Here is a 21,188-nt window from a genome sequence, read left to right as displayed (position 1 = left end):
CATCACATTTACCCCTTCCCTCTGTCTCCTTTCCCATCACCTATCCCTTTCCTCTTCTATTTTCCTCTAGGTTAAGATGGATTTTTGAAGGATTTATTTATCTTCATATTACTGCAATAATCTTGTTCTGAAAGTAAATATAAATACCCCCTTCCCCCCAAAATATAAAGAAACTTCAAGAGAAATGAAGTGAGAGGAAAAAAGTGTACTTCAGCCTGTGTTCAGATACCATTGACTCTGTCTCTGGGATGGGTTGTGTTCTTTATCATAACTCCAGCAACGAAGTTGCTTCAATGTTTTTTCCCATAGTTGCTATTGTTAACTGTATTTCACTCCATTCTATTGCTCTCCAATCCCATTTACTCTATTATCTCTCTCTCTCCTTTCACCCTGTTCCTCCTCAGAAGTGTGTTTATCTATCTAACTATCCTCTCCCATGAACTTCCCTCCCTTTTATCACCTATACCTCCCCTTTCCTCCCCCTGCCCCCTTTCTCCCATCTTTTCCTTCTTTTTTGCCTTTAGGGGAGGATAGATTTTTCTGTCTAATGAATGTGTATGTTATTTCCTCTCTGAGTCATTTTTCCTGAAAATGAAGGCCCATTCATTCCTCCTAACCTTCCCCCCTTTACTCCACTGAAAAGGCTTGTTCTTGACTCTTCTATGAAATATCTTAGCCCGTTCTGCCTCTCCTTTCACTTTCTCCTAGTATATTCTTATTTTTCACCTATTAATACCATCTATGTACTACATTATTTTGCCTTTATATTCAGTTCCTTCCAGTGCATTATCTATATATGCTCCTTCTAATTGATCTTATAAAAGAGAAAGTTCATGAATTAACACTATCTTCTTCCCATTCAGGAATACAAGTAGTTTAACATCATTAAATCTCTCATCATTTGCCCTTCCCATGCAGGAATACAAGTACTTTAACATCATTTGCCCTTCCCGTCCATTCTCTGTATGATTCACCTGAGCCCTGTACTTGCAGATCAAACTTTCTGTTCAGCTCTCATCATTTCAACAGGAAAGTTTGAAAATCCCCTATTTCATTGAAAATCCATATTTTCCCCTGAAAGAGAATATTTGGTTTTGCTGGATGGTAGATTCTTAGTTGGAATCCAAACTCTTTTGCCTTCTGGAATACCATATTCCAAAGCCTAGGAGCCCTAAATGTAGGCACTAACAAATCCTATGAAATCTTGATTGTAGTGTCACAATAACTGAATTGCTTCTACTTCCTGGTTACTCATATTATTTTCTCTGACTTAGGAGTTCTGGAATTTGGCCATAATATTCCTGGCAGTTTTTTTCCCTGGGAGGGGGGGTTCTATTTCAGGAAGTGATTCCCTGTCTGTTCTACTTTTTGTTGGATTATTTCTTTAAAAATGAAATCTGGGGCGGCTAGGTGGTATAGTGGATAAAGCACTGGCCTTGGAGTCAGTAGTACCTGGGTTCAAATCCGGTCTCAGATATTTAATAATTACCTAGCTGTGTGGCCTTGGGCAAGCCACTTAACCCCATTTGCCTGGCAAAAATCTAAAAAAAATGAAATCTAAGCTCCTTTCCAGGTCACAACTTTCAGGAAGCCCAATAATTTTTAAATGAAATCTTCTGGATCTATATTTCAGGTCACTTCTTATTCCAATGAGATATTTCACATTTTTCTTCTAGTTTTTCATTCATTCCTTTGGTTTTGTTTTATTGTTTCTTGTTTTCTTACAAAGTCATCAACTTTCTTTAGTTCTATTCTACATTTTAAGGAGTTATTTTCTTCAGAGAGCTTTTATATTTCCTTTTCCAACTGGTAAATTCTGCTTTTTAAGCAGAGTCCTGCTCTAGGGATACCCGAGAGACCCCTTACTGTCTGTGAACTGAGCACTCTGGAAGCAACAATTGGGTGGCTCTATCAGCTACTGGGGCTACCCAAAGGCATAGATTTACTTGAGTTCTACCCTCACTCTGGGTTGGCAAAATGCTCCTAACAACCATACATGTTGATCCTGGCAATCTCTGGGACAAGAAGTTTGGAAACCACTCCTGCTGCTAGGGACCCAGGCACCCCATGGGCTGCTGCTGGATGGCTGGAGCTAGTTAGCTCCAGTGCAGAGCAACTGTGGCCCAGTTTATGCTATGGTTCTTTCCAACCCTGGTCCAGGTGGAACAGACTTTTCCCATGGATGTACCAAGTTGTCTTGGACTGGAAAATTGTTTCAATCAGGTTATTTTTTTAACTGACACACTTTCTTTGTTTTAATTGATATTTTATTTTTCCAATTACATGTTATGAAAATTTTCAACAATGATCCATATGCATATGTACAATCATATTTTTGATAAACCTGTTTACAGATTAGCTATTTTCAGTATGAGGAATTAGCTTTAAGGGAAAGAGATACATAAGAGATAATTTTTATAAAGTATTCATCAGATTCTCAAAGGTTGTTTTTTGTGTATGTGTTTTGTTTTGTTTTTCTTCCTCTGGATGGGTATAAGATTGTCCATAGCTGATCTATTACAGTTGTCCTACTCCCTGAACTGCTGACAGGAATTGTTTCCATCAAGGTTGATCATCTCACAATGTTGTTGGTAATGTGTACATTTCTCTTAGTTCTGCTCTCTTTGCTCAGCATCAGATCCTGTAACTTCATTCTATGCTCCTCTTGAGTCCAACAAATTGTGGTTTCTTATACAACAGTAATATTCTATAGTATTCGTATACCACAACATGTTTAGCCATTCCCTCAATTTCCAGTTTTTTGCCAGTAGAAAAAGAGCTGCTGTGAATATTTTGGAACATAAGGGACTTTTCCCATTTTTTTATGGTTTCTTCTGGATATAGGCCTAGAATAGGAATTGCTAGGTCAAAGAGCCCAGCTCTTTGGGCATAGTTATATATCATTCTCCAGAATGCTTAGATCCATTCACAGCTCCACCAACATGCATGAATGTCAAGATCCTCCCACAACTTCTCCATCATTGATTATTTTCCATTTTTCTCATCTTAGCCAATCTGATATGTGTGAGGTAATATATCAGTCAGTCTTAGTGTGGTTTCTGCTCCTCTAGAATTTGATTAGAGTTATAATTTTACAAGGATTCATAGTTTTTTTGGGTGAAGAACTTCTGGGAATTCCTGCCTCCATGGTGCCACCTTGGTTCTGCCCCCCATATTTTTAGTCTATATGAAATAATTTATGGGCAGCTAGGTGGCGCAGTAGATAGAGCACTGGCCTTGGAGTCAGGAGTACCTGAGTTCAAATCCAGCCTCAGACACTTAATAATTACCTAGCCGTGTGGCCTTGGGCAAGCCACTTAACCCCATTGCCTTGCAAAAAAAAAAAAAACTAAAAAAAAAGAAATAATTTGTTTTCTCAATGAGAGGGGAAGGGTAGGAAAAAGGGAGAGAATTTAGAACTCAAAATTATAAAAATTAATGGTAAAATTTATTTTTATGTGTAACTTGGGAAAATAAAATTTTAAAAAATAAAACCAATGCAGTCAATATTAGAAGTAATTCAGAAAAGCTGGGAAACAATTTTTACAGACAGAAATTTTTACAGACAGAATTTCTGATAAAGTTCTCATTAATAAAATATTTAGGAAACTGAGTCAAATTATTAGAATACAAGTAAATCCTCAATTGATAAATGGTAAAAGGAAAACAAGAAGTTTTCAGATAAAAAAACTCAAGTTATCTATAGTCATATGAAAAAATGTTCCAAATCATTAGTGATTAGAGAAACAGAAATTAAAACAATTCATACGTATCAGATTGGCTAAAATATCAAAAAATAATGATCAATATTGGAGACGATGTAGGAAAATTATAGCATTGTTGGTAGGGTTGTGACCTGACTCAATCATTCTAGAGAGCAATTATGTTTAAGGGCAATATACCTTTTTATTCATCAGTACTACTGCTAAGTCTATATTCCAAAAAGAGCATAAAAAAGGGAAAGTCCCACATGCACAAAATTTTTTAAAGCAACACTGTTTTTATAATGCAAAGAATTGGAAACTGAGGAAATTCCTATAAATTGGGGAATTGCTGAACAAATATTATATATGAATATAATGGAGTACTATTTTCTGTAAGAAATAATAAGCAGATATACTTTAGAAGATCCTAGAAAGACTTGCAAGAAGTGATGCTCGGTGGAGTAGAAACAGGAGAGCAATGTAAATATTAACAGCAACCTTGTGAGATAAGCATTTATGATAGATACAGTTCCTTTCAGTAATTCAATGATCAAGTGCAATCCCATGAAACTTGTTAGAGAAAATGTCATCCACATCAAGAAAAGAATCTGTGGAGTATTAATGTAGACCAAAATATAATGTTTACTTTTAAAAATGTATTTTTATGTTGTTTCTTTCTCATGATCTATTTTTTCCCTTTAGTTCTAAATCTTGTTTCACTACATGGCTTATATGGAAATACATTAGACAGAATTTCACTTATACAACCTATATCAGATTGTTCACTGTCTTGGGAAGGGAGAGGGAAGAGAGGGTGATGTAAAACTCAAAAATCTTCCAAACAATGAATCTTAAAAACTATCTGTGCATGGAATTCAAAAAAATTAAAGAAAAAATTCAAAGTAGCAAGAGATTAAATTATTAAACAAATTTGCGGTAAAAAAGATTGATACTGATTCTTATGATATGAGTCTTGGACCCCAAACTGAATGAGCCAAATATACTATACCACAGTTGAGCAATTGGAAAAATTTTCTATGATCTCAAACTGCTTTAATAACAAAAGTCTTGTTTTTTTAATACTAATATTCCTTCAGTACTGCTCATTAGGCTGTTGAATTGGAAATGCTATAATATTGGGAAAATCAAAATGCAGCTTCCTTTTAAAAATACTGTCAAGTTTCTCCAAAAATCTGTTACAAATCAATGCTTACTCACCTCAGAAACTTCATGGTATCAGTGAATAAGACATTCAACAGAGACAAGGAGAGAAAAAATTTGTACAAAGATAGATAGGGGTAAGTAGAGAAATAGAAATAGACATATACATATATGGGGGGAGAGAGAGAGAGAGAGAGAGAGAGAGAGAGAGAGCCACCCCACTCCAGATTTATAACTCCCTTGGTTAAAGAGAACTTCAAATAAGGAAAGTCCTTCTAACAATGAAATAAGTTTATTCCTTAAACTTAGAGTCTTACAGATTTCCCTGGGCTTTTGAGAAGTTGTGACATGCCCACAGATATAGCCAATAAACATACACACAAACAAGCAAACAAATAAATGAATGAATGAATAAATAAATGAATTAATTAATTAATTAACTAATGGATAGATAGATAAATAAATGAATGAATAAACAAATAAAGAGATAAATATGCATGCATATATACATACATATATCATATGTGTCTGAGAATCCGTCTATATCTATGTATATCTGTGTGTCTGTGTGTATTAGATTGTAGGACTTTAAGCAAATCTTCCTACATCTGACATCAATTTTTTATACAGTGTCTTACTACCTCTTAAGTACATGATACCTTTCTTATTATCCTTATTTTACAGCTGAGAAAATGGAGGTTTTGAAAGAGAAGGTAAGAGATCTTCTCATCTCCATTCAAGAAAAAAAGTATTTTTGATAGAATTCTAATTCCGGCTTTTGACTTCTAATCCAGCACTCTTTATTATGCTTCAGCAGATATCAGTTCTCTTCCAACAACTCAATAATTCCATTCAACATTTTTTATTTAATTTCATTATAGACAGCAATTAAATATAAAGAAAATCAAATGGAGTAAAATAGTGAAAAACACTTGAAATCATAAAATAAACACTAAATTCAATGTATGCCTTGATTTAGAATGGAGGGGGCTTTGGATTGTGAGAAAAAAGTTGGGATCAAATACCACCTCACTCATTTATTAATTGGTGATTGGAGAGAAAAAGTCTCATGTTTAAGCCTTGGTTACATTGTCTGTAAAATGGGTACTTAGAAAAACATGTAATTCATAGGTTTGTCATAAGGTTCAAATGAGATAATCTATATGAAGTGCTTTCTAGACCCTAAAGAATTATACAAATATTAAAGATGAGAATTTGCCTATCATTACCTCTGATCTTCAGTCATTTCATATGGAAAATATCTGCTCTGTTTTTACATAACTGAAGCACTATCAAGAAAAATTTTAGCATTCATTTTTACAAGATTTTGAATTTTAAATATTTTCTTTCCCTCCATTACTCCCCTCTACTCTTTGAAAATGGTATGCAGCTTGTTGTTCTAATCTATAAAACATATTTCCATATTACCTAAGCTATAGAAGAAGAAGAAAAATGACCATGAGTAAAAATAAAGTCATTAAAGAAAATATACTTTTATCTGCATTAAGAGAGACTATCAGTTCTTTATTTGGATGTGGCCTTTGTCTTGGATCATTGTTTTACTGAGAAAAGTTGAGTTTTTCATAATCAGTCAGCACACAAACCTGCTTTTGTTCTCCTTTACAACAGTTCATAGAAAGTTTTCCTAGATATTTTCTGAAATCTGTCTTTTCATCATTGCTTACTGCATAATAACTTTCCATTTTTCATATACCACAATTTGTTCAACCTTTCCCCAACTGATTGGCATTCCTTTAATTTTCTGATATTTTGTCACCACAAAAAGGGATAATATAAAAATTTTTACACATGCTTAATCCTTTTGCCTTTTTGTGATCTCTTTGGGACACATGCTTAGTAATATTGTTTGGTCAAAGGGAATGCACAATTTAGTTGGCATTTGTGCAGAGTTCCAAATTTCTCTATGGGAAGGTTAGATCAACTCATAACTCCATCAACAGCATCAATGTCCCAATTTTCCTACATCCTCTCCAAAAATTGTCATTTTTATTTGTGTCATATTAGCCATTCTGATAGGTGTGAGGTGATAGATAAGAATTGTTTTAATTTGCATTTCTCTAATCAAAAGTGACTTAGAGCATTTCTTCATATACCTATACATAACCTTTGATTTCTTACTCTCAAATATTCCAGTTCATATCTTCGGTCATCAGGGAATGACATTTTTTCTTATAAATTTTGAGTCAGGTTGCTATATAGTTAAGAAAAGCAATCTTTAACAGAGAAATTTGTTTCAAAGACTGGTTCTAAGTTTTCTGCTTTCTTTCTAATCTTGGTTCCATTATTTCTGTTTGTACAAAAGTTTTTTTTTAATTTGGTGACAAAATTATCTAGTTTACATTTTGTTATGGTCTCTATTGTTTGCTCATGAATTCTTCCCATTTCCTCTTTAACTTCTTTCTGGTTTATTTTTTGATTGGATTTCTCACGTTCTGAAAGGGACAGTGAGGTCCTTCATCAGTATGATCCAGCTTTATATTTCTTCTCATAACTCACTTAAATTCTCCTTTAAAAAATCTGGATGCTACTTCCAGTCAAGATGGTGGAGATAAGACACGTACTAAGCTAAGGTCTCTTAGTTTCCTGTCAGAAATAGTATGAAACAAGCCACTTAACAGAAATCCTATTGACAAAAGCCAGAAAGAAAAACTAGGAGAACATCTACTAAAAGGTGTTTCTCCTGGGGTCATGAGGGAACCAGGAACAGAGAGCAGAGAGCTGGGGGGATGGGTGAAAGCTGGACTAACCTAAAGTCAGCTGTGGAGGATTTGGCCATGGGAGTGGAGGTCTGGGGAACCTCAGCACAGAGAATTGCAGAGTTCTGCTGGACATTTATCCACTCAGCTCCAGGCTGTGAGATCCATATTTTCAGTTGAGTCTTCTTTGCAGAGGAAACACAGTAAAAACCCCTCCACCCCACACTCAGGTGTGGTCAGCAGAACTCCCACACCAGATAGGGAGATTAACATTCTTTCTTTAGGGCATAGCCCTCATTGTTCAAGGATAATTCAAACCCTGCTTACACCCCCATCCCCTCCAGGTTGTGGGAGAGGGCCTCAAATCAAGGCCACAGACATTCCAGAGAAAGTACCCATCACCCCCTCATGGCCAGCCAACTTGGAGTTACTAAACCCAGTGAGCAAAACCTCTACAGCTGTCAAAACCAAACTTCTCTGAGCCAGCCCATCCCCAACACAAGATCCTAGGAAAATGAAGAAAGGCTAGTAGGAAAGGGCAGGGGGGGTGGGTCCATAGAAAACTACTTAGAAATTAAAGACCATGACTGAGAGAGATCTAGAAGTTCTAGGGAGAATACAATTTGGTCTCCAGCCCAGAAAGGCTTCCTTGAAGAAAGCAGGAAAGAGTTATAAGTCAACTGGGAAATTTAGAAAAAAAACTCAAGAGAAATTAAACATCTTGCAAGAAAAAATTAACATCTCACAACAAAAAAAAAAACAAATCCTTGAAAAATATAATTGGACAAATACAAAAAGAAAATAATTCTCAAATCCTCAATTGGGCAAATGCAAAAAAGACAATAATTCTCTCAAAGCTACACTTGAGCAAATGGAAAACTCCTTCAAAAATAGAATTGGCCAATTAGAAAAGGAGTTGCAAAAGGTAAATGAAGAAATTTCTTCTCTAAAAAAAAAGAATGGAATCCGTGGAAACTAATGGCTTCATGAGATAACAAGAATCTGTTAAACAAAACTAAAAAAATCCAAAAATAGAAGAAAATGTAACCTCAGGAGAGATACCTCAAAAATCATTGGGCCTCCTGAAAACATAGAAGAAGGAAAAAGCCTGGACTTAATATTACAGGATTTAATGATGGAAAACTTCCCTGATATCATGGAAACAGAGGGCAAAATAGTTATTGAAAGAATATATCAGTCCCATCCGGAAAAGTATCCCAAAATGAAAACACTAAGGAATATTGTGGTCAAATTCCAGAACTATCAGGTGAAAGAGAAAATCCTGCAATTAACCTGAAAGAAAAAATTTGAATACCAAGGAGGCACAGTAAGGATTACACAGGACCTGGATGCATCAACACTAAAGGATTGAAGAGCCTGGAATGTGATATTCTAAAGAGCAAGGGAGCTTAGAATGAACCCAAGAATCCACTATCTGGCAAAACTGAACCTTCTCTTCCAGAGGAAAAGGTGAACATTTAATGAAATAGGAGACTCCCTTCCCTTCCTGATGAAAAAGCTAGTTAAATAGAAAATTTGGACATCAAACAGGAGACTCGAGAGACACATGAAAATGTTGAAAAAAAGGATAAAGGGAAAAAACTGCATCCAATAAGATGAAACTGGCTATATCTCTTCATGGGAGAAAGATTCTTATAACTCTCCAGAATTATAACTCTATTAGAGAGAATATACTTTTCCAGAAGTGATGGACACTCATGACTTACCTGTGACTCTCATAGAATAATTAAAGAAAACAAACTTATTAACAAGGGAGGACACAAAAGAGACAGGAGAATGAAGGAGATTGAATGGAGTGAATCACATTACATAAAGAGGTACAAAGGACCTATTGCAATAGAGGGGAAGAAAGGAGGAGGTGATAACCACTTGAATCTTACTCTCATCAGATTAGTCCTAAAGTTAACATACATACACACACACACACTCCGCTAAATTGACAAACTTATGTTAAGTTAGGAACCTTATACTAACTTATGTTAATATAAAGAGGGGAAAGGGGGAGGGGAAAGGTAAAGAGTAATTAACAGAAGGAAGAAGGGGCAAAGTGAAAGGAGAAAGGAAAGGGGAGGATGGTTGGATACAAGAGGACAAATGTAATGAAGGTTGTGGTATTCAGAAACAAAATATTGGGGAATAAGGATAAAGTGGAAAAAGGAGAAAAATATAAACAGAGAAGATAGCATGGAGGGCAATAAAGAGTTAGTAATTATAACTTTGAATGTGAATGGAATGAATTCTCCAATAAAATGCAAGTAAATAGCAGAGTGGATTAAAAACCAGAATCCTACAATATCCTGCTTACAAAAAACTCATTTGAAACAGACAGATACCTACAGAGAAAAAGTAAAAGTTCAGAGAAAAATATATTTTACTTCAGCTGAAGTGAAAAAATCGGTGGCAGCAATCCTTATCACCATCAAAGCAGCTGCAAAAATAATCTCATTAAAAGAGATAAGGTAGGAAACCATATCCTCCTAAAAGGTAACATAGAAAATGAAGCAATTTCAATACTAAAAATGTATGCACCAAGTGGGATAGCATCCACATTTTTAGGGGAGAAGTTGAACGAGTTATAGAATAACATAAAAAGCAAAATTCTACTGGTGGGAGATTTCAAACTCCTGCTCTGAGATTTAGATAAATCTATCCATAAAATAAACAAGAAGGAAGTTAGGGAGGTAACTAAAATGTTAGAAAAATCTCAAAATGAGACCTTTACAGAAAGTTGAATGGGGATAGAAAGGAATATACTTTTTCCTGCAGTACAAGGCACTTACACAAAAATTGACCATGTAGGCCATAAAGCCCTAATAATCAAATACAGAAAGGCATAAATAGTGAATACATCCTTCTCAGATCACAATGCAATAAAGGTCACATGCAATAATGAACCAGGGAAAGTTTGAAAGTCCCCTGTTTCATTGAAATACATCTATTCCCCTGAAAGAGGATGTATTTTGTTGACTGTCGGTTGTAATCCAAGTTCTTTTGTATTTCTTTCAACAAACTGAAGACTTGGTTTTCATGGTTTACCTACATCACTTTCATTTCTGTTCCTAATTTTTCTTCTACCTCTCTTACTTGTTTCTTTTTTGAGTTCTTTGGAGGCTTTCGATACAGAAGTTTGGACTTTGTCATCTTCTGATTGTGTATTTTGATCCTCCATGGGACCAAAGTAATTTTCTATGGTCAGGTTCTTCTTTTTCTGTTGTTTTCTCATTTCTTCAGCCTATTCCTGATTGCATTTCCAAGGCTTTGGGGGTTTTGGGGACACCCTACTGGGACCTTAATTTTTCCAAGGACTTATGAGAGGCACTGATTGGTCTGTGCTCTGATCTATGGATGACCACAAGTATTCCCCTCTGCCCTGGAGCTGTGAGGACAGTCCCTACTCCAATATGGTAGTATGTGGATCCAGGATGTGACCTGGATCTGAGTGTGGGCAAACAGCAGAGTCCTGTCTCAGGGACAGCAGAGAGACCTCAGCAGTCTCTCTCCACCCCCATACTATCTGTCAGCTGGGCTCTCTGGAAGTGCTGAGTGGCTCCAGTTTCCCACTGGAGGTTCTCAACACAGGGCTGCTCTGAGACTGGTACTCCATGCTCACTCTGGCACAGCAGAGTTCTCTCACTTCCCCTTCAAGCTGTCTCCAGTGATTTCTGGGCCAAGAAGTCTGGAAATTGCCCCCACTGCCATGGACCCAGGCACCCCAAGGACTGTTTCTCAAAGAGTAGAGCAGGTTTGCTCAGGCCTGGCTGCACTGCGGCTCTTTCCAACCCTCGTTCCTGGTGACACAGTCCTTTCCTGCAACTCTTCTAAGTTGTCTTGGACTGGGAAATTGCATCACTCAGTCTTTAGAATCTGACCCTCTAATTTTGACAAGAGCCATAATTTGACAGCTTTTGGAGTTCTTTGGGGACTGAGTTTCAGGGAATTCTTGCCCTGATGCTGCCATCTTGGCTATGCCCCTGGGGGATCTGCCCACAGTTTTTTGAAGATCATCATCCTCTTCTGAGTTTGGTCTTGGACTTCCCTGACCACATAATGACTTTCCTGACTGTAGCTCCACTTTTGCCAATGTATTTATTTCTTTGTTTGTTTTTTTCATTTTTCATTTTTTATTTTTCCCCAGCTACATGCAAAAGCATATTTCAACATTTACTTCCAAATTCTCTCCCTTCCTCCTACCTCACTTCTACCATTGAGAAAACAAGTCACTTGATGTAGGTTGAAAATGTCTAGACATGGAAAAACATTACTATAATAGTCATATTGAAAAAGCAAACATAACACCCCTCCCCAATGAAGAAAGAGAAACTTCAAGAAAAAAGTATACTTTGGTCTATATTCAGACACTCTTAGTCTTTGGAATGGATAGAATTCTTTTTTCTTTTTTGTTTTATTTTTTTTGCAAGGCAATGGGTTTAAGAGGCTTGCCCAAGGTCACACAACTAGGTAATTATTAAGTTCGGAGGCAGGATTTGAACTCAGGTATTTCTGACTCCAGGGCTGGTGCTCTATACACTGAGCCACCTACCTGCCCCTGGATAGCATTCTTTATCATAAGTCTTTCAGAGAAATTGCTTCAATAATTTTCCTGCAGTCGCTATTAGTAGCTATTTCCCTCCAACCTATGCCCCTGACTCTCATTTTTTCTATTCTATTCTTTCTATTATTCTATTCTATTCTATTCTATTCTATTCTATTCTATTCTATTCTATTCTATTCTATTCTATTCTCCAGCCTACCCTCTTTTCTTCCCTCATTATACTCCCCCTCCCTTTCCCCTGTTGCCTTTCTCCTAGTCCTCTTCTCTCCTATTTCTCTCTAGGGTAGGATAGAGGAAAATTTTATTCTCAATCGAATGTGTATACTATTTCCTCTCTAAGTCAATTTCAATTAGAATAAGGCTCTCTCATTCTCCCTCATCTTCCCCTTCTTCCACTCCATTGCAAAAGCTTTTTCTAGCCTCTTTTATGTAAAATAACTTACCTCATTCTACCTCTCCTTTCCCTTTCTTGCAGTACATTCCTTTCTCCCTCATTAACTCCAACTTTTTATATATTACACATTCAAATTCATCTGTCTCCTGTGCCTTGTCTATATATACTCCTTCTAACTTCCCTGATAAATGCGAAAGTTCATGTGAGTATCATCTTCCCATTCAGGAATACAAATAGTTCATCATAATTATGTCCCTAATGATTTTCCCTTCCTATCCACCCTTTCTCTATTTCATCTAAGTTCTGTACTTGAAGATCAAACTTTCTGTTTTATTCTAGTGGTTTCATAAGGAGAGTTTGAAAGTCCTTTATTTCATTGAATATCTGTCTTTTCCCCTGAAAGAGTATGTTCTTTTTTGTTGGTAGTTGAGTCTTGATTGTAATTCAAGCTCTTTTGACTTCTTAATCTCACATCCAAGCCCTACAATCCCTTAATGTAGCAGCTGCTAAATATTGAGTTATCTTGACTGTAATTCCATGATATTTGAATTGTTTCCTTTGTGGCTGTTTTAAATATTGTCTCCTTGACTTGGAAGTTCTAAAGTTTAGCTGTAATATTCCTAGCAGTTTTCATTTTGGGATCTGTTTCAGGAAATGATCAGTGGATTCTTTCAATTTCTATATTACCCTCTGCTTTTAGGATATCAGGGCAGTTTTCCTGGTTAATTTCTTGAAAAATAACATCTAGGTTCTTTTTGGGGGCATGACTTTAAGGTAGTCCAATAATTTTTAAATTATCTCTCTGGATCTATTTTCTAGTTCAGTTGTTTTTCCAACGAGATATTTCACATTTTCTACTAACTTTTCATACTTTCAGTTTTGATTTATTGGTTTATTTGATGATTTATTTCTTTTCTTATTTTCTCACAAAGTCATCACTTTCTTTTAGCTCCATCCTACATTTGAAGAAATTATTTTCTTCAGAGAGCTTTTTTTGTCTCCTTTTCCATCTGACCAATTCTGATTTTTAAGGTATTCTTGGCCTTTTTGACTGCTTTTTCATTTGACATATAACTTTTGTAATCTATCCTCTAAAACTATGTCTAGCAGACCAATTTTGCTTACTTTATCAGTGTTGCCTCTTAATCTCTTTTCAACACCACCACCACCACCACCACCACCACCACCACTAATCTAAGCCTGTTCTGGGTTATCTTTGTCTCCCTCATTCAGAAAATTTTGGACAAAACCTATTCTTTTGCTAGCTATAAGTTTCTTCTGAGGAATACAATTCTGCAAATTTGGTTGTGAGATGATTTTGTTACAGTATGTAGAAGGAAAAGAAAAATTTGACTAATCTGCTATTTCCTCAGTGTGCCTAAATTGCCAGCAAATTCCAAGTAAATTAGACAAAGTAATTCATTAATATTTAAGTGGAAGATTTATGACTTGAGATTTTAAAATCTTACCTTTATCTTTCTTAGAATCTATAGTTAAATACTAAATCTACATGATATCTGAACTAATTCAAAATAGGTGTGTTAATATCCTTTAGAAACATTTCTGTATTCTAAATTTATGACAAGTACTTCCAAATTTCTAGGCTATAAAATACCTTTAAAGAAATCAATTCTGGGGGCAGCTAGGTGGTGCGGTAGATAGAGCACTGGCGCTGGAGTCAGGAGGACCTAAGTTCAAATCCAGGCTCAGACTCGTATTACTCATCTAGCTGCATGACCTTGGGCAAGTCACTCAACCCCACTGCCTTGTTAAAAAAAACTAAAGGAAAAAATCAATTTTTAGGCAGCTAGGTGGCACAGTCTTCAGGAGAACTGAGTTCAAATCTGACCTCAGACACTTACTAATTATCTAGCAATATTATCTTGGGTAAGTCACTTAACCCTAATGCCTTGCAAAAAACAAAAAAAAAATATAAAATCAATTTTCTACATAAGATCTGCATAAATTGAAAATTTGATGCTTTATTTTGTTATCTGTTGTAAATTGCATTCAGCAAATAATCCACCACATAAATAAAAAATGATTATACTTATAAAAACTGTCAGCAAAACAGTATGTTTTCTGAGAGAAAAGATTGACAATGAGTCACACATGAAAGTTTTTCCTGTTAACTTATTCTCATAATCCTATGCAAAATTTTGAATAGTAGGAGTAAGAAATCCTAGATATTCTCTAAAAATTTCATGTAAATATTAATCTCATGTAGATTTTTAGATCTCAAAGTTCAAAATTTCTTCTTTCCCTTTCTCTTTGGAATGCCAAGTGACTGAATGCATAAATTCTGGGTCTGTAGACCAGAAGATGAATTCAAATCTGACCTAATATGTGGATATTAATAACACCTACTTAATAGGGTTGTTATGAGGTTCAAATGATGCTTTGTAAATTACTTAATATAGTGTCAGGCACATAGAAGGTGTTTAATAAATGCTTGTTGTCTTATTTCCTAAGCTTAAATGTTAGATCTATACTGATAGAAGTATAAATTTGGAATTTGAAAAAATTTCAGAAATAACTTTATCCTCAGGGATCATCTCAGACTTCTACAACTCTAAACTTTTATCATCCTTGGAGAATGGAAAATCAGAAATAAATTAAAATGAACCTTATAATGTCAAAAGGATAATATTTTAAAAGTTGTTACAACTTTATAATGTCAAAAGGATAATATTTTAAAAGTTGTTAGGGAATGGGAGCTGAGAACAACCCCTGTTCCAAAAATATGTCCTCTCCAAGAAGAGATTATACTATAGATTTGTAAATTTCGATTCTTTAAATATTTGAACACGCAAAATGAAGACATGGCTCAGAGACTACCACAATATCAATGCTAATATGTGGATCACAGGACATTATGCTTTCCTAAAATTCAAAACTGATTACCATACAAAAGACAATTAAAAGACTCATGATGGGGTTTGACCAGATGGAAGAAGAAAGATGTTTGAATGAGAACAAAAGTAAAAATGTCATCAAAGAAATGTATGAGTTAGAAAAAGAAGAAAAAATGTTGCTTAATTGTTTTCTGAAAAGATCAGAAATAATCTATATTCATGCATGTCCAGATGTCAGAAATAAGAAAATTCTACAACTGCTCCAAACACTTTGGGCGTACCTCCTATGGCTAAATTGTGAGATGATATGCCTCCCTAATTATACAAGGATATTCTAGTAGCCTTGTGAGTGTTTTTCTTTCATTTCCTAGGCTCATTGTTACATAATGATTTGGAAGTTAGTGATTCAGTCAGTCAACAAACATTTATTAAGGGAATACTATACTCTAGGCACTGTGATAAACTCTAGAACAGTAAAAAAAAAAAGGAAAGGGGTTTGTTCCTGTACTCAAGGAGTTCATAGCTTAAGAGAAGAAAGAAAATGCAAATAACTATTTATAAGTAAACTATATATATATATATATATATATATATATATATATATATATATATATATATATGATACTAGGAAATAATATACAGAAGGAAGACACCAGAATTAAGGGGATGTAATGATGAGTCTAAGTGATAAAAAAAAAAACTTTAAAATTAAAATGCTCTTTCCTTTCTATTTCAGAAATATTGTTCCTGAGCAGCACTGACAGAGAAGCAAATTTAATTCTCAAAAGACACATAATACAAAACTGAAAGGGTCCTCAGGGGATATATAATTTATACCATTCATTTTCCAGATAAAGAAACAGAATGGAAGACCCATAGTTACTTAGCTAAATTTTCCTAGATATTAAATCTAGATTAAGGAATGAAATTCCACCTAGATTCCCATTCTGGTGGTCTTTTCTTATCATATTTCATTGTCCCACTTCCCATGAAAGCAACAACATTCAGCTCAAGCAAAGAAAAGGGTACCAAGAAATGTCACTCTGTATGTTGGCATGATTCTATGTCCTGGGATCTTCTCAAGAGTTTTGAATTCTACATCACCATTGTTTGCACTGGTTTCTTCTTCAATCTTTTCAATTTACTCTCTTTGGTTTCCAAGGGGCCCCAATTTTATTTAACCTTTAAAAGGCATTCCATTTACAAAATGTCAACATCACTAAGAATTATGAGAAGCCACTGAGGCCATTCAGTCTACACCAAGAAACACTCTTGAGAACAAGTACTGGAAAAGATAGCCAATGGCCATTTTATTTAACATTCTAGTTGATTAACTTTTGGGTCTAGAAAAATCAGTTTATCTGAGGCCATATAATCAACTCACTGAGTGATTAGTTAATGCAATATACACCACTGTGACATTTAAACAGAGTTTGTTTGGTATCATAGAAGTCCAAACTTTAAATCCCAAATATGTTTAATTAAAATAAGGTAATTATTGCCAAGCTATATTTGAACAGATAATACAGTAGCAGTAATTATCTGCAATTATGCAGCTCCAGTCCAAGAATAATAGAGGCTTCAATGTCACTAAGCACAATGAGGATAATTACTCTTTCCATTATTCTGATAGATAAGTAATTAGCCATTGTGGTGGGGGGGGGAATCATCTTAGGAACATAATAGCCATGATTTCAATTTAGACTTACAGTATAAGCAGTTGGATTAATTGTATTGTACTTAAAAACTGACCTTTTTTATTGGAGTCTAAAATCCTATACTGATACCTTTTTTTTGTGTTGAAGACTAATTTTGCCTTCTTAAACAGAAGAAAGAGAAACACATTTTTTCTGTTATATTTGGATCCCTGATCTTCATAAAACTACCTTCTAAAAGTTTCAGCCCTGATAGGAGTTTTCCATAGCTAAGAAATGTTGTATTTTGTTCCAATGATCTCAATTGTAAAAAATGTGAATTTCTAAGGAACAGGCTGTAATTAAATGGACATGCTCCTATTATTATTATTGTTGTTGTTGTTGTTGTTTTTGTTATTATTATTGTTATTATTAATTGACTTGTCATTTAACAGAAGAATTGTGTCATTCTTTGTTGTTTGTTTAAGGTTGTAAGCTTCTTTAGTGCTTTTAATAAATGGTTAAAAAGAATTATTAGTGGATGAATGAATAAAAGACTTTATTTCTAAAACTTGATCTGTTGGTAACTTCAATAACATACCTTCTAAATATAATATACATGCATGTTTTGAGGTTCTGGGAGCCTCTGTTTCCTGTTCATAGGATACTCTAAAAGTACATCGATATTAAAGTACATCTACTTTCAGTTTATACTGCTAAAGGACACCACCACAATTATTCATTTCAATCAGTTTTAATTTTCTCATCAATTAAATGAAGGATTGGACTAAGTGGCTTCTTCTAATAGATTTTTGTAGCAAGAAATATATGATCTTAGGACCCTATTCATTCCATTTATCTAGCACAGATCTCTGTGTAGGTTTAACCTATTTAAAATTAAAATTTTCTATTAATAGGAGTCTTTCATTTATTTGAATGCGATTTTGCTTATCCAATAAGTTTTTGTCACTATGCTTTAGTTTTTGTTTTGTTTGTTCAGAGGCATACATTATATATTCTGATTTCATAACAGGGGAGTTCCCAGTGTGAAAATAGGCTCCATTGAGGTGAATTAGCAACTCTTTGGTAATATATTTGAGAGTTTATTGGAGCACTAAAGGATTAAATATTTTTGAATATCTAGTGACATATTAAGGTGTTCTTTTGTTTAGGAAGTAGGAATTGAACCAGAGTCTCCTTCTGCCTATTTATCTCTGCCTCTCTCTATCTTTCTCTTTCTCTCTATGTCTGTCTATATGACTTCTCTCTCTAGTCTCTCTGTTTGTCTGTCTGTCTGTCTGTCCTTCTCTGTTCTCTATTCTTCATGTCTCTGTTTTTCTGTCTCTTTTTCCTACCATTTTGTACATGTTCCTCTGTTCCTCTGTCCCCTTGTTCATCTCAATATCATTCCAAAATCTAAATTTAAGAAAGAGTGCTACAGAGGAGAGTCAGCAATTTTTTACAATTATTTTGCAAGGTAATGGGGTTAAGTGATTTGACCAAGGTCATACAGCTAAATAATTATTAGGTGTCTGGGGTTAGATTTGAACTCGGGTCCTCCTGACTCCAGGACTGGTGCTCTACTCTCTGCACCACCTAGCTGCCCCTTGAGTCAATGGCAATTATAAGCCTCTTGACATTTGCAACATTTTTTGTTTTGTTTTTGTTTATCATTTATTTTTTTCATTTTTATTATTTTTATTTTATTTATTTATTTATTTATTATATCTTTTCTGCTAACAAGTCTTTTACTGCTACAAAGCTGCTGCAGGATATCCCAAATATGAATCACCATGATCTCCCATTCCTATTTAATTCTGAATACATAATTTTCATCATCTGCAATGTTAGTCCTGAATGACTAGTTGCCTTTTTAACTTCATAAAATGAAATATATAATTCTTCATCAATTTAGTTCTCCTCTATTATTTTTCAACTATTTACTTATTTTCCCTATTATATGTAAAGACAATTTTAGTAATTCTTTTGTAAATTTTTCTACCTCTTAACCTTCCCTATCCCTGTCCTAACATAGTAAGAAATCTGATTACATTCACAATAATTTTATACATATTTTCATTTTAGTCATGCTGTGAAGAATCAGAACAAAAGGAAAAAACTGTGAGAAAGAGAAAATAAAAAAAATAAATTTTAAAAAGTAAAAATAGCATGCTTTGATTTGCATTCAAACTCCATAGTTCTGTCTCAGATGTGGATGACATTTTCCATAACAAGTCTTATATCATTGTCTTTAATCACTATATTGCTCAGAAGACCTGTCTAGAAAAGTTGATCATCACACAATGTTTTTATTACTGTATTCAATGTTCTCTTGATTCTTCTCATTTCATTACACATCAGTTCAGTGTTTCCAAATTTTTTTCTTGACAATTGTTTCTCATCATTTCTTATAGAACAATAATATTCTATTGAATTTATATATCTAAACTTGTTCAGCCATTCCCAATTGATGGTCATCCTGTTAATTTCTAATTTTTTCCTATGCTATGAATATTTTTGAACATGTGTGTCTTTCCCTCTTTTTTACGATCACTTTGCGATACAGACCTAGTAGTAGTATTGCTAAGATAAAGGATATGCACAGTTTTATAGCCCTTTCTTTATACATAGTTCCAAATTATTTGCAGCCTTTTCTTGAACTTTATTTTAAAGTGGTAGATTTGAAATATCTTGGCCAAGTCTGAATGCTGGTCCAATTAATAACTCTTGGATAAAATAGCCCCTACATTAATATATTTATCCTCTATTGTTGATTAACAAAATGTAACATATTATATAATTTCCAATTTGACTGCTGTCTGTGTTTTCTTTTATCATTTTTTTCTTTCATCAATAGACCCTTAGAGAAATGGGCATAGTGATATGGAGAGATAAAGCAAAAGCAATATTCTCACATAGTATTCTGTGAATATATGCATTGTTTATATGTTGCATACCAAAAAATGACATGAAATTAATTTTAGAGACCTGAAAATTTATTGAGTGCTTCTTCAAGCAGAGCAAGCACAAAGGGAAATTATATTTACGAACCTGAAATTCTGGATGTTAAAAAAACAGAATGTTTACAGTTGGTAATCTCTTGTTAGTTCCAGAGCGTCAAAGAAGCATGAGGACTCCAATTATTGTGATATTTTCTAACTGTTTATAGCACTTTTAAGAAAATATATCATTTTTATATCTCTTTTCTGGATATGTGGGGCTAACTTTTTTCTTTTAAAATTTACTCAAATCGGGGGCGGCTAGGAGGCGCAGTGGATAGAGCATTGGTGTTGGAGTCAGGAGTACCTGAGTTCAAATCCGACCTCAGGCACTTAATAATTACCTAGCCATATGGCCTTTGGCAAGCCACTTAACCCTATTGCCTTGAAAAATCTAAAAGTAAAATAAAAAAAAATAAAATAAAATAAAATAATATTTACTCAAATCAAATTTGAAAAAATCTGAAAAATAGAGGGCAGTACCTAAAGAGCATCATTTTGCAGAACCAGGAAAATTTGTGCTAAAGTACAATTATAAGAGAGCAATGACAAAAATATTGGGAAGGTTTAAAAATAGGTCTTCTTTTCCATTAAGATCTTAAAGATAAAATCATACTTATTAGATATTCTGATATTAGTAGATGATTGTACAAGATATGGAAGACACACATTGAATTCACTGAGAAAGTTGTCTAAGTCAGAAAATATGTAAGAATCACACACAATAAAAGAAAGATTAGTAAAAAGGGAATTGTAAGACTCATATGCAGGTTTGTATCAAAGTGTTGCCCTTAGATCATCACACTTACTATGTGCCGGGCACTTTGCTAACATTTCCTTAGTTAATACAACAGCCAAGGGAGTGAGGTCCTATTATAGTCCCCATTTTACAGTTGAGGAAACTGACTCTGAAAGATGTGATTTACCTAGGGTCACCCTACTAGTAAAGCATCTGAGGTCATATTTGAGCCACATTTTCCTGACTCTAAGTCCTAAATCCTAACCACTGAGATGTCTGTCTTTTAAAACTGTGTATTGTAATGGAAAAGCTGTTTACTAAAAGTTAACATCAGAAGATGACATTTCTAGACCAATAAAGGACCTTTGAGGTTTTCTAGTCCATTTCTATCATTTTCCTAAGAAACTGAAAT

Source organism: Macrotis lagotis, chromosome 1 (genome assembly GCF_037893015.1).
Source record: "Macrotis lagotis isolate mMagLag1 chromosome 1, bilby.v1.9.chrom.fasta, whole genome shotgun sequence".
NCBI classification, from domain to species: domain Eukaryota; kingdom Metazoa; phylum Chordata; class Mammalia; order Peramelemorphia; family Peramelidae; genus Macrotis; species Macrotis lagotis.
This window is presented reverse-complemented; position numbering follows the sequence as displayed.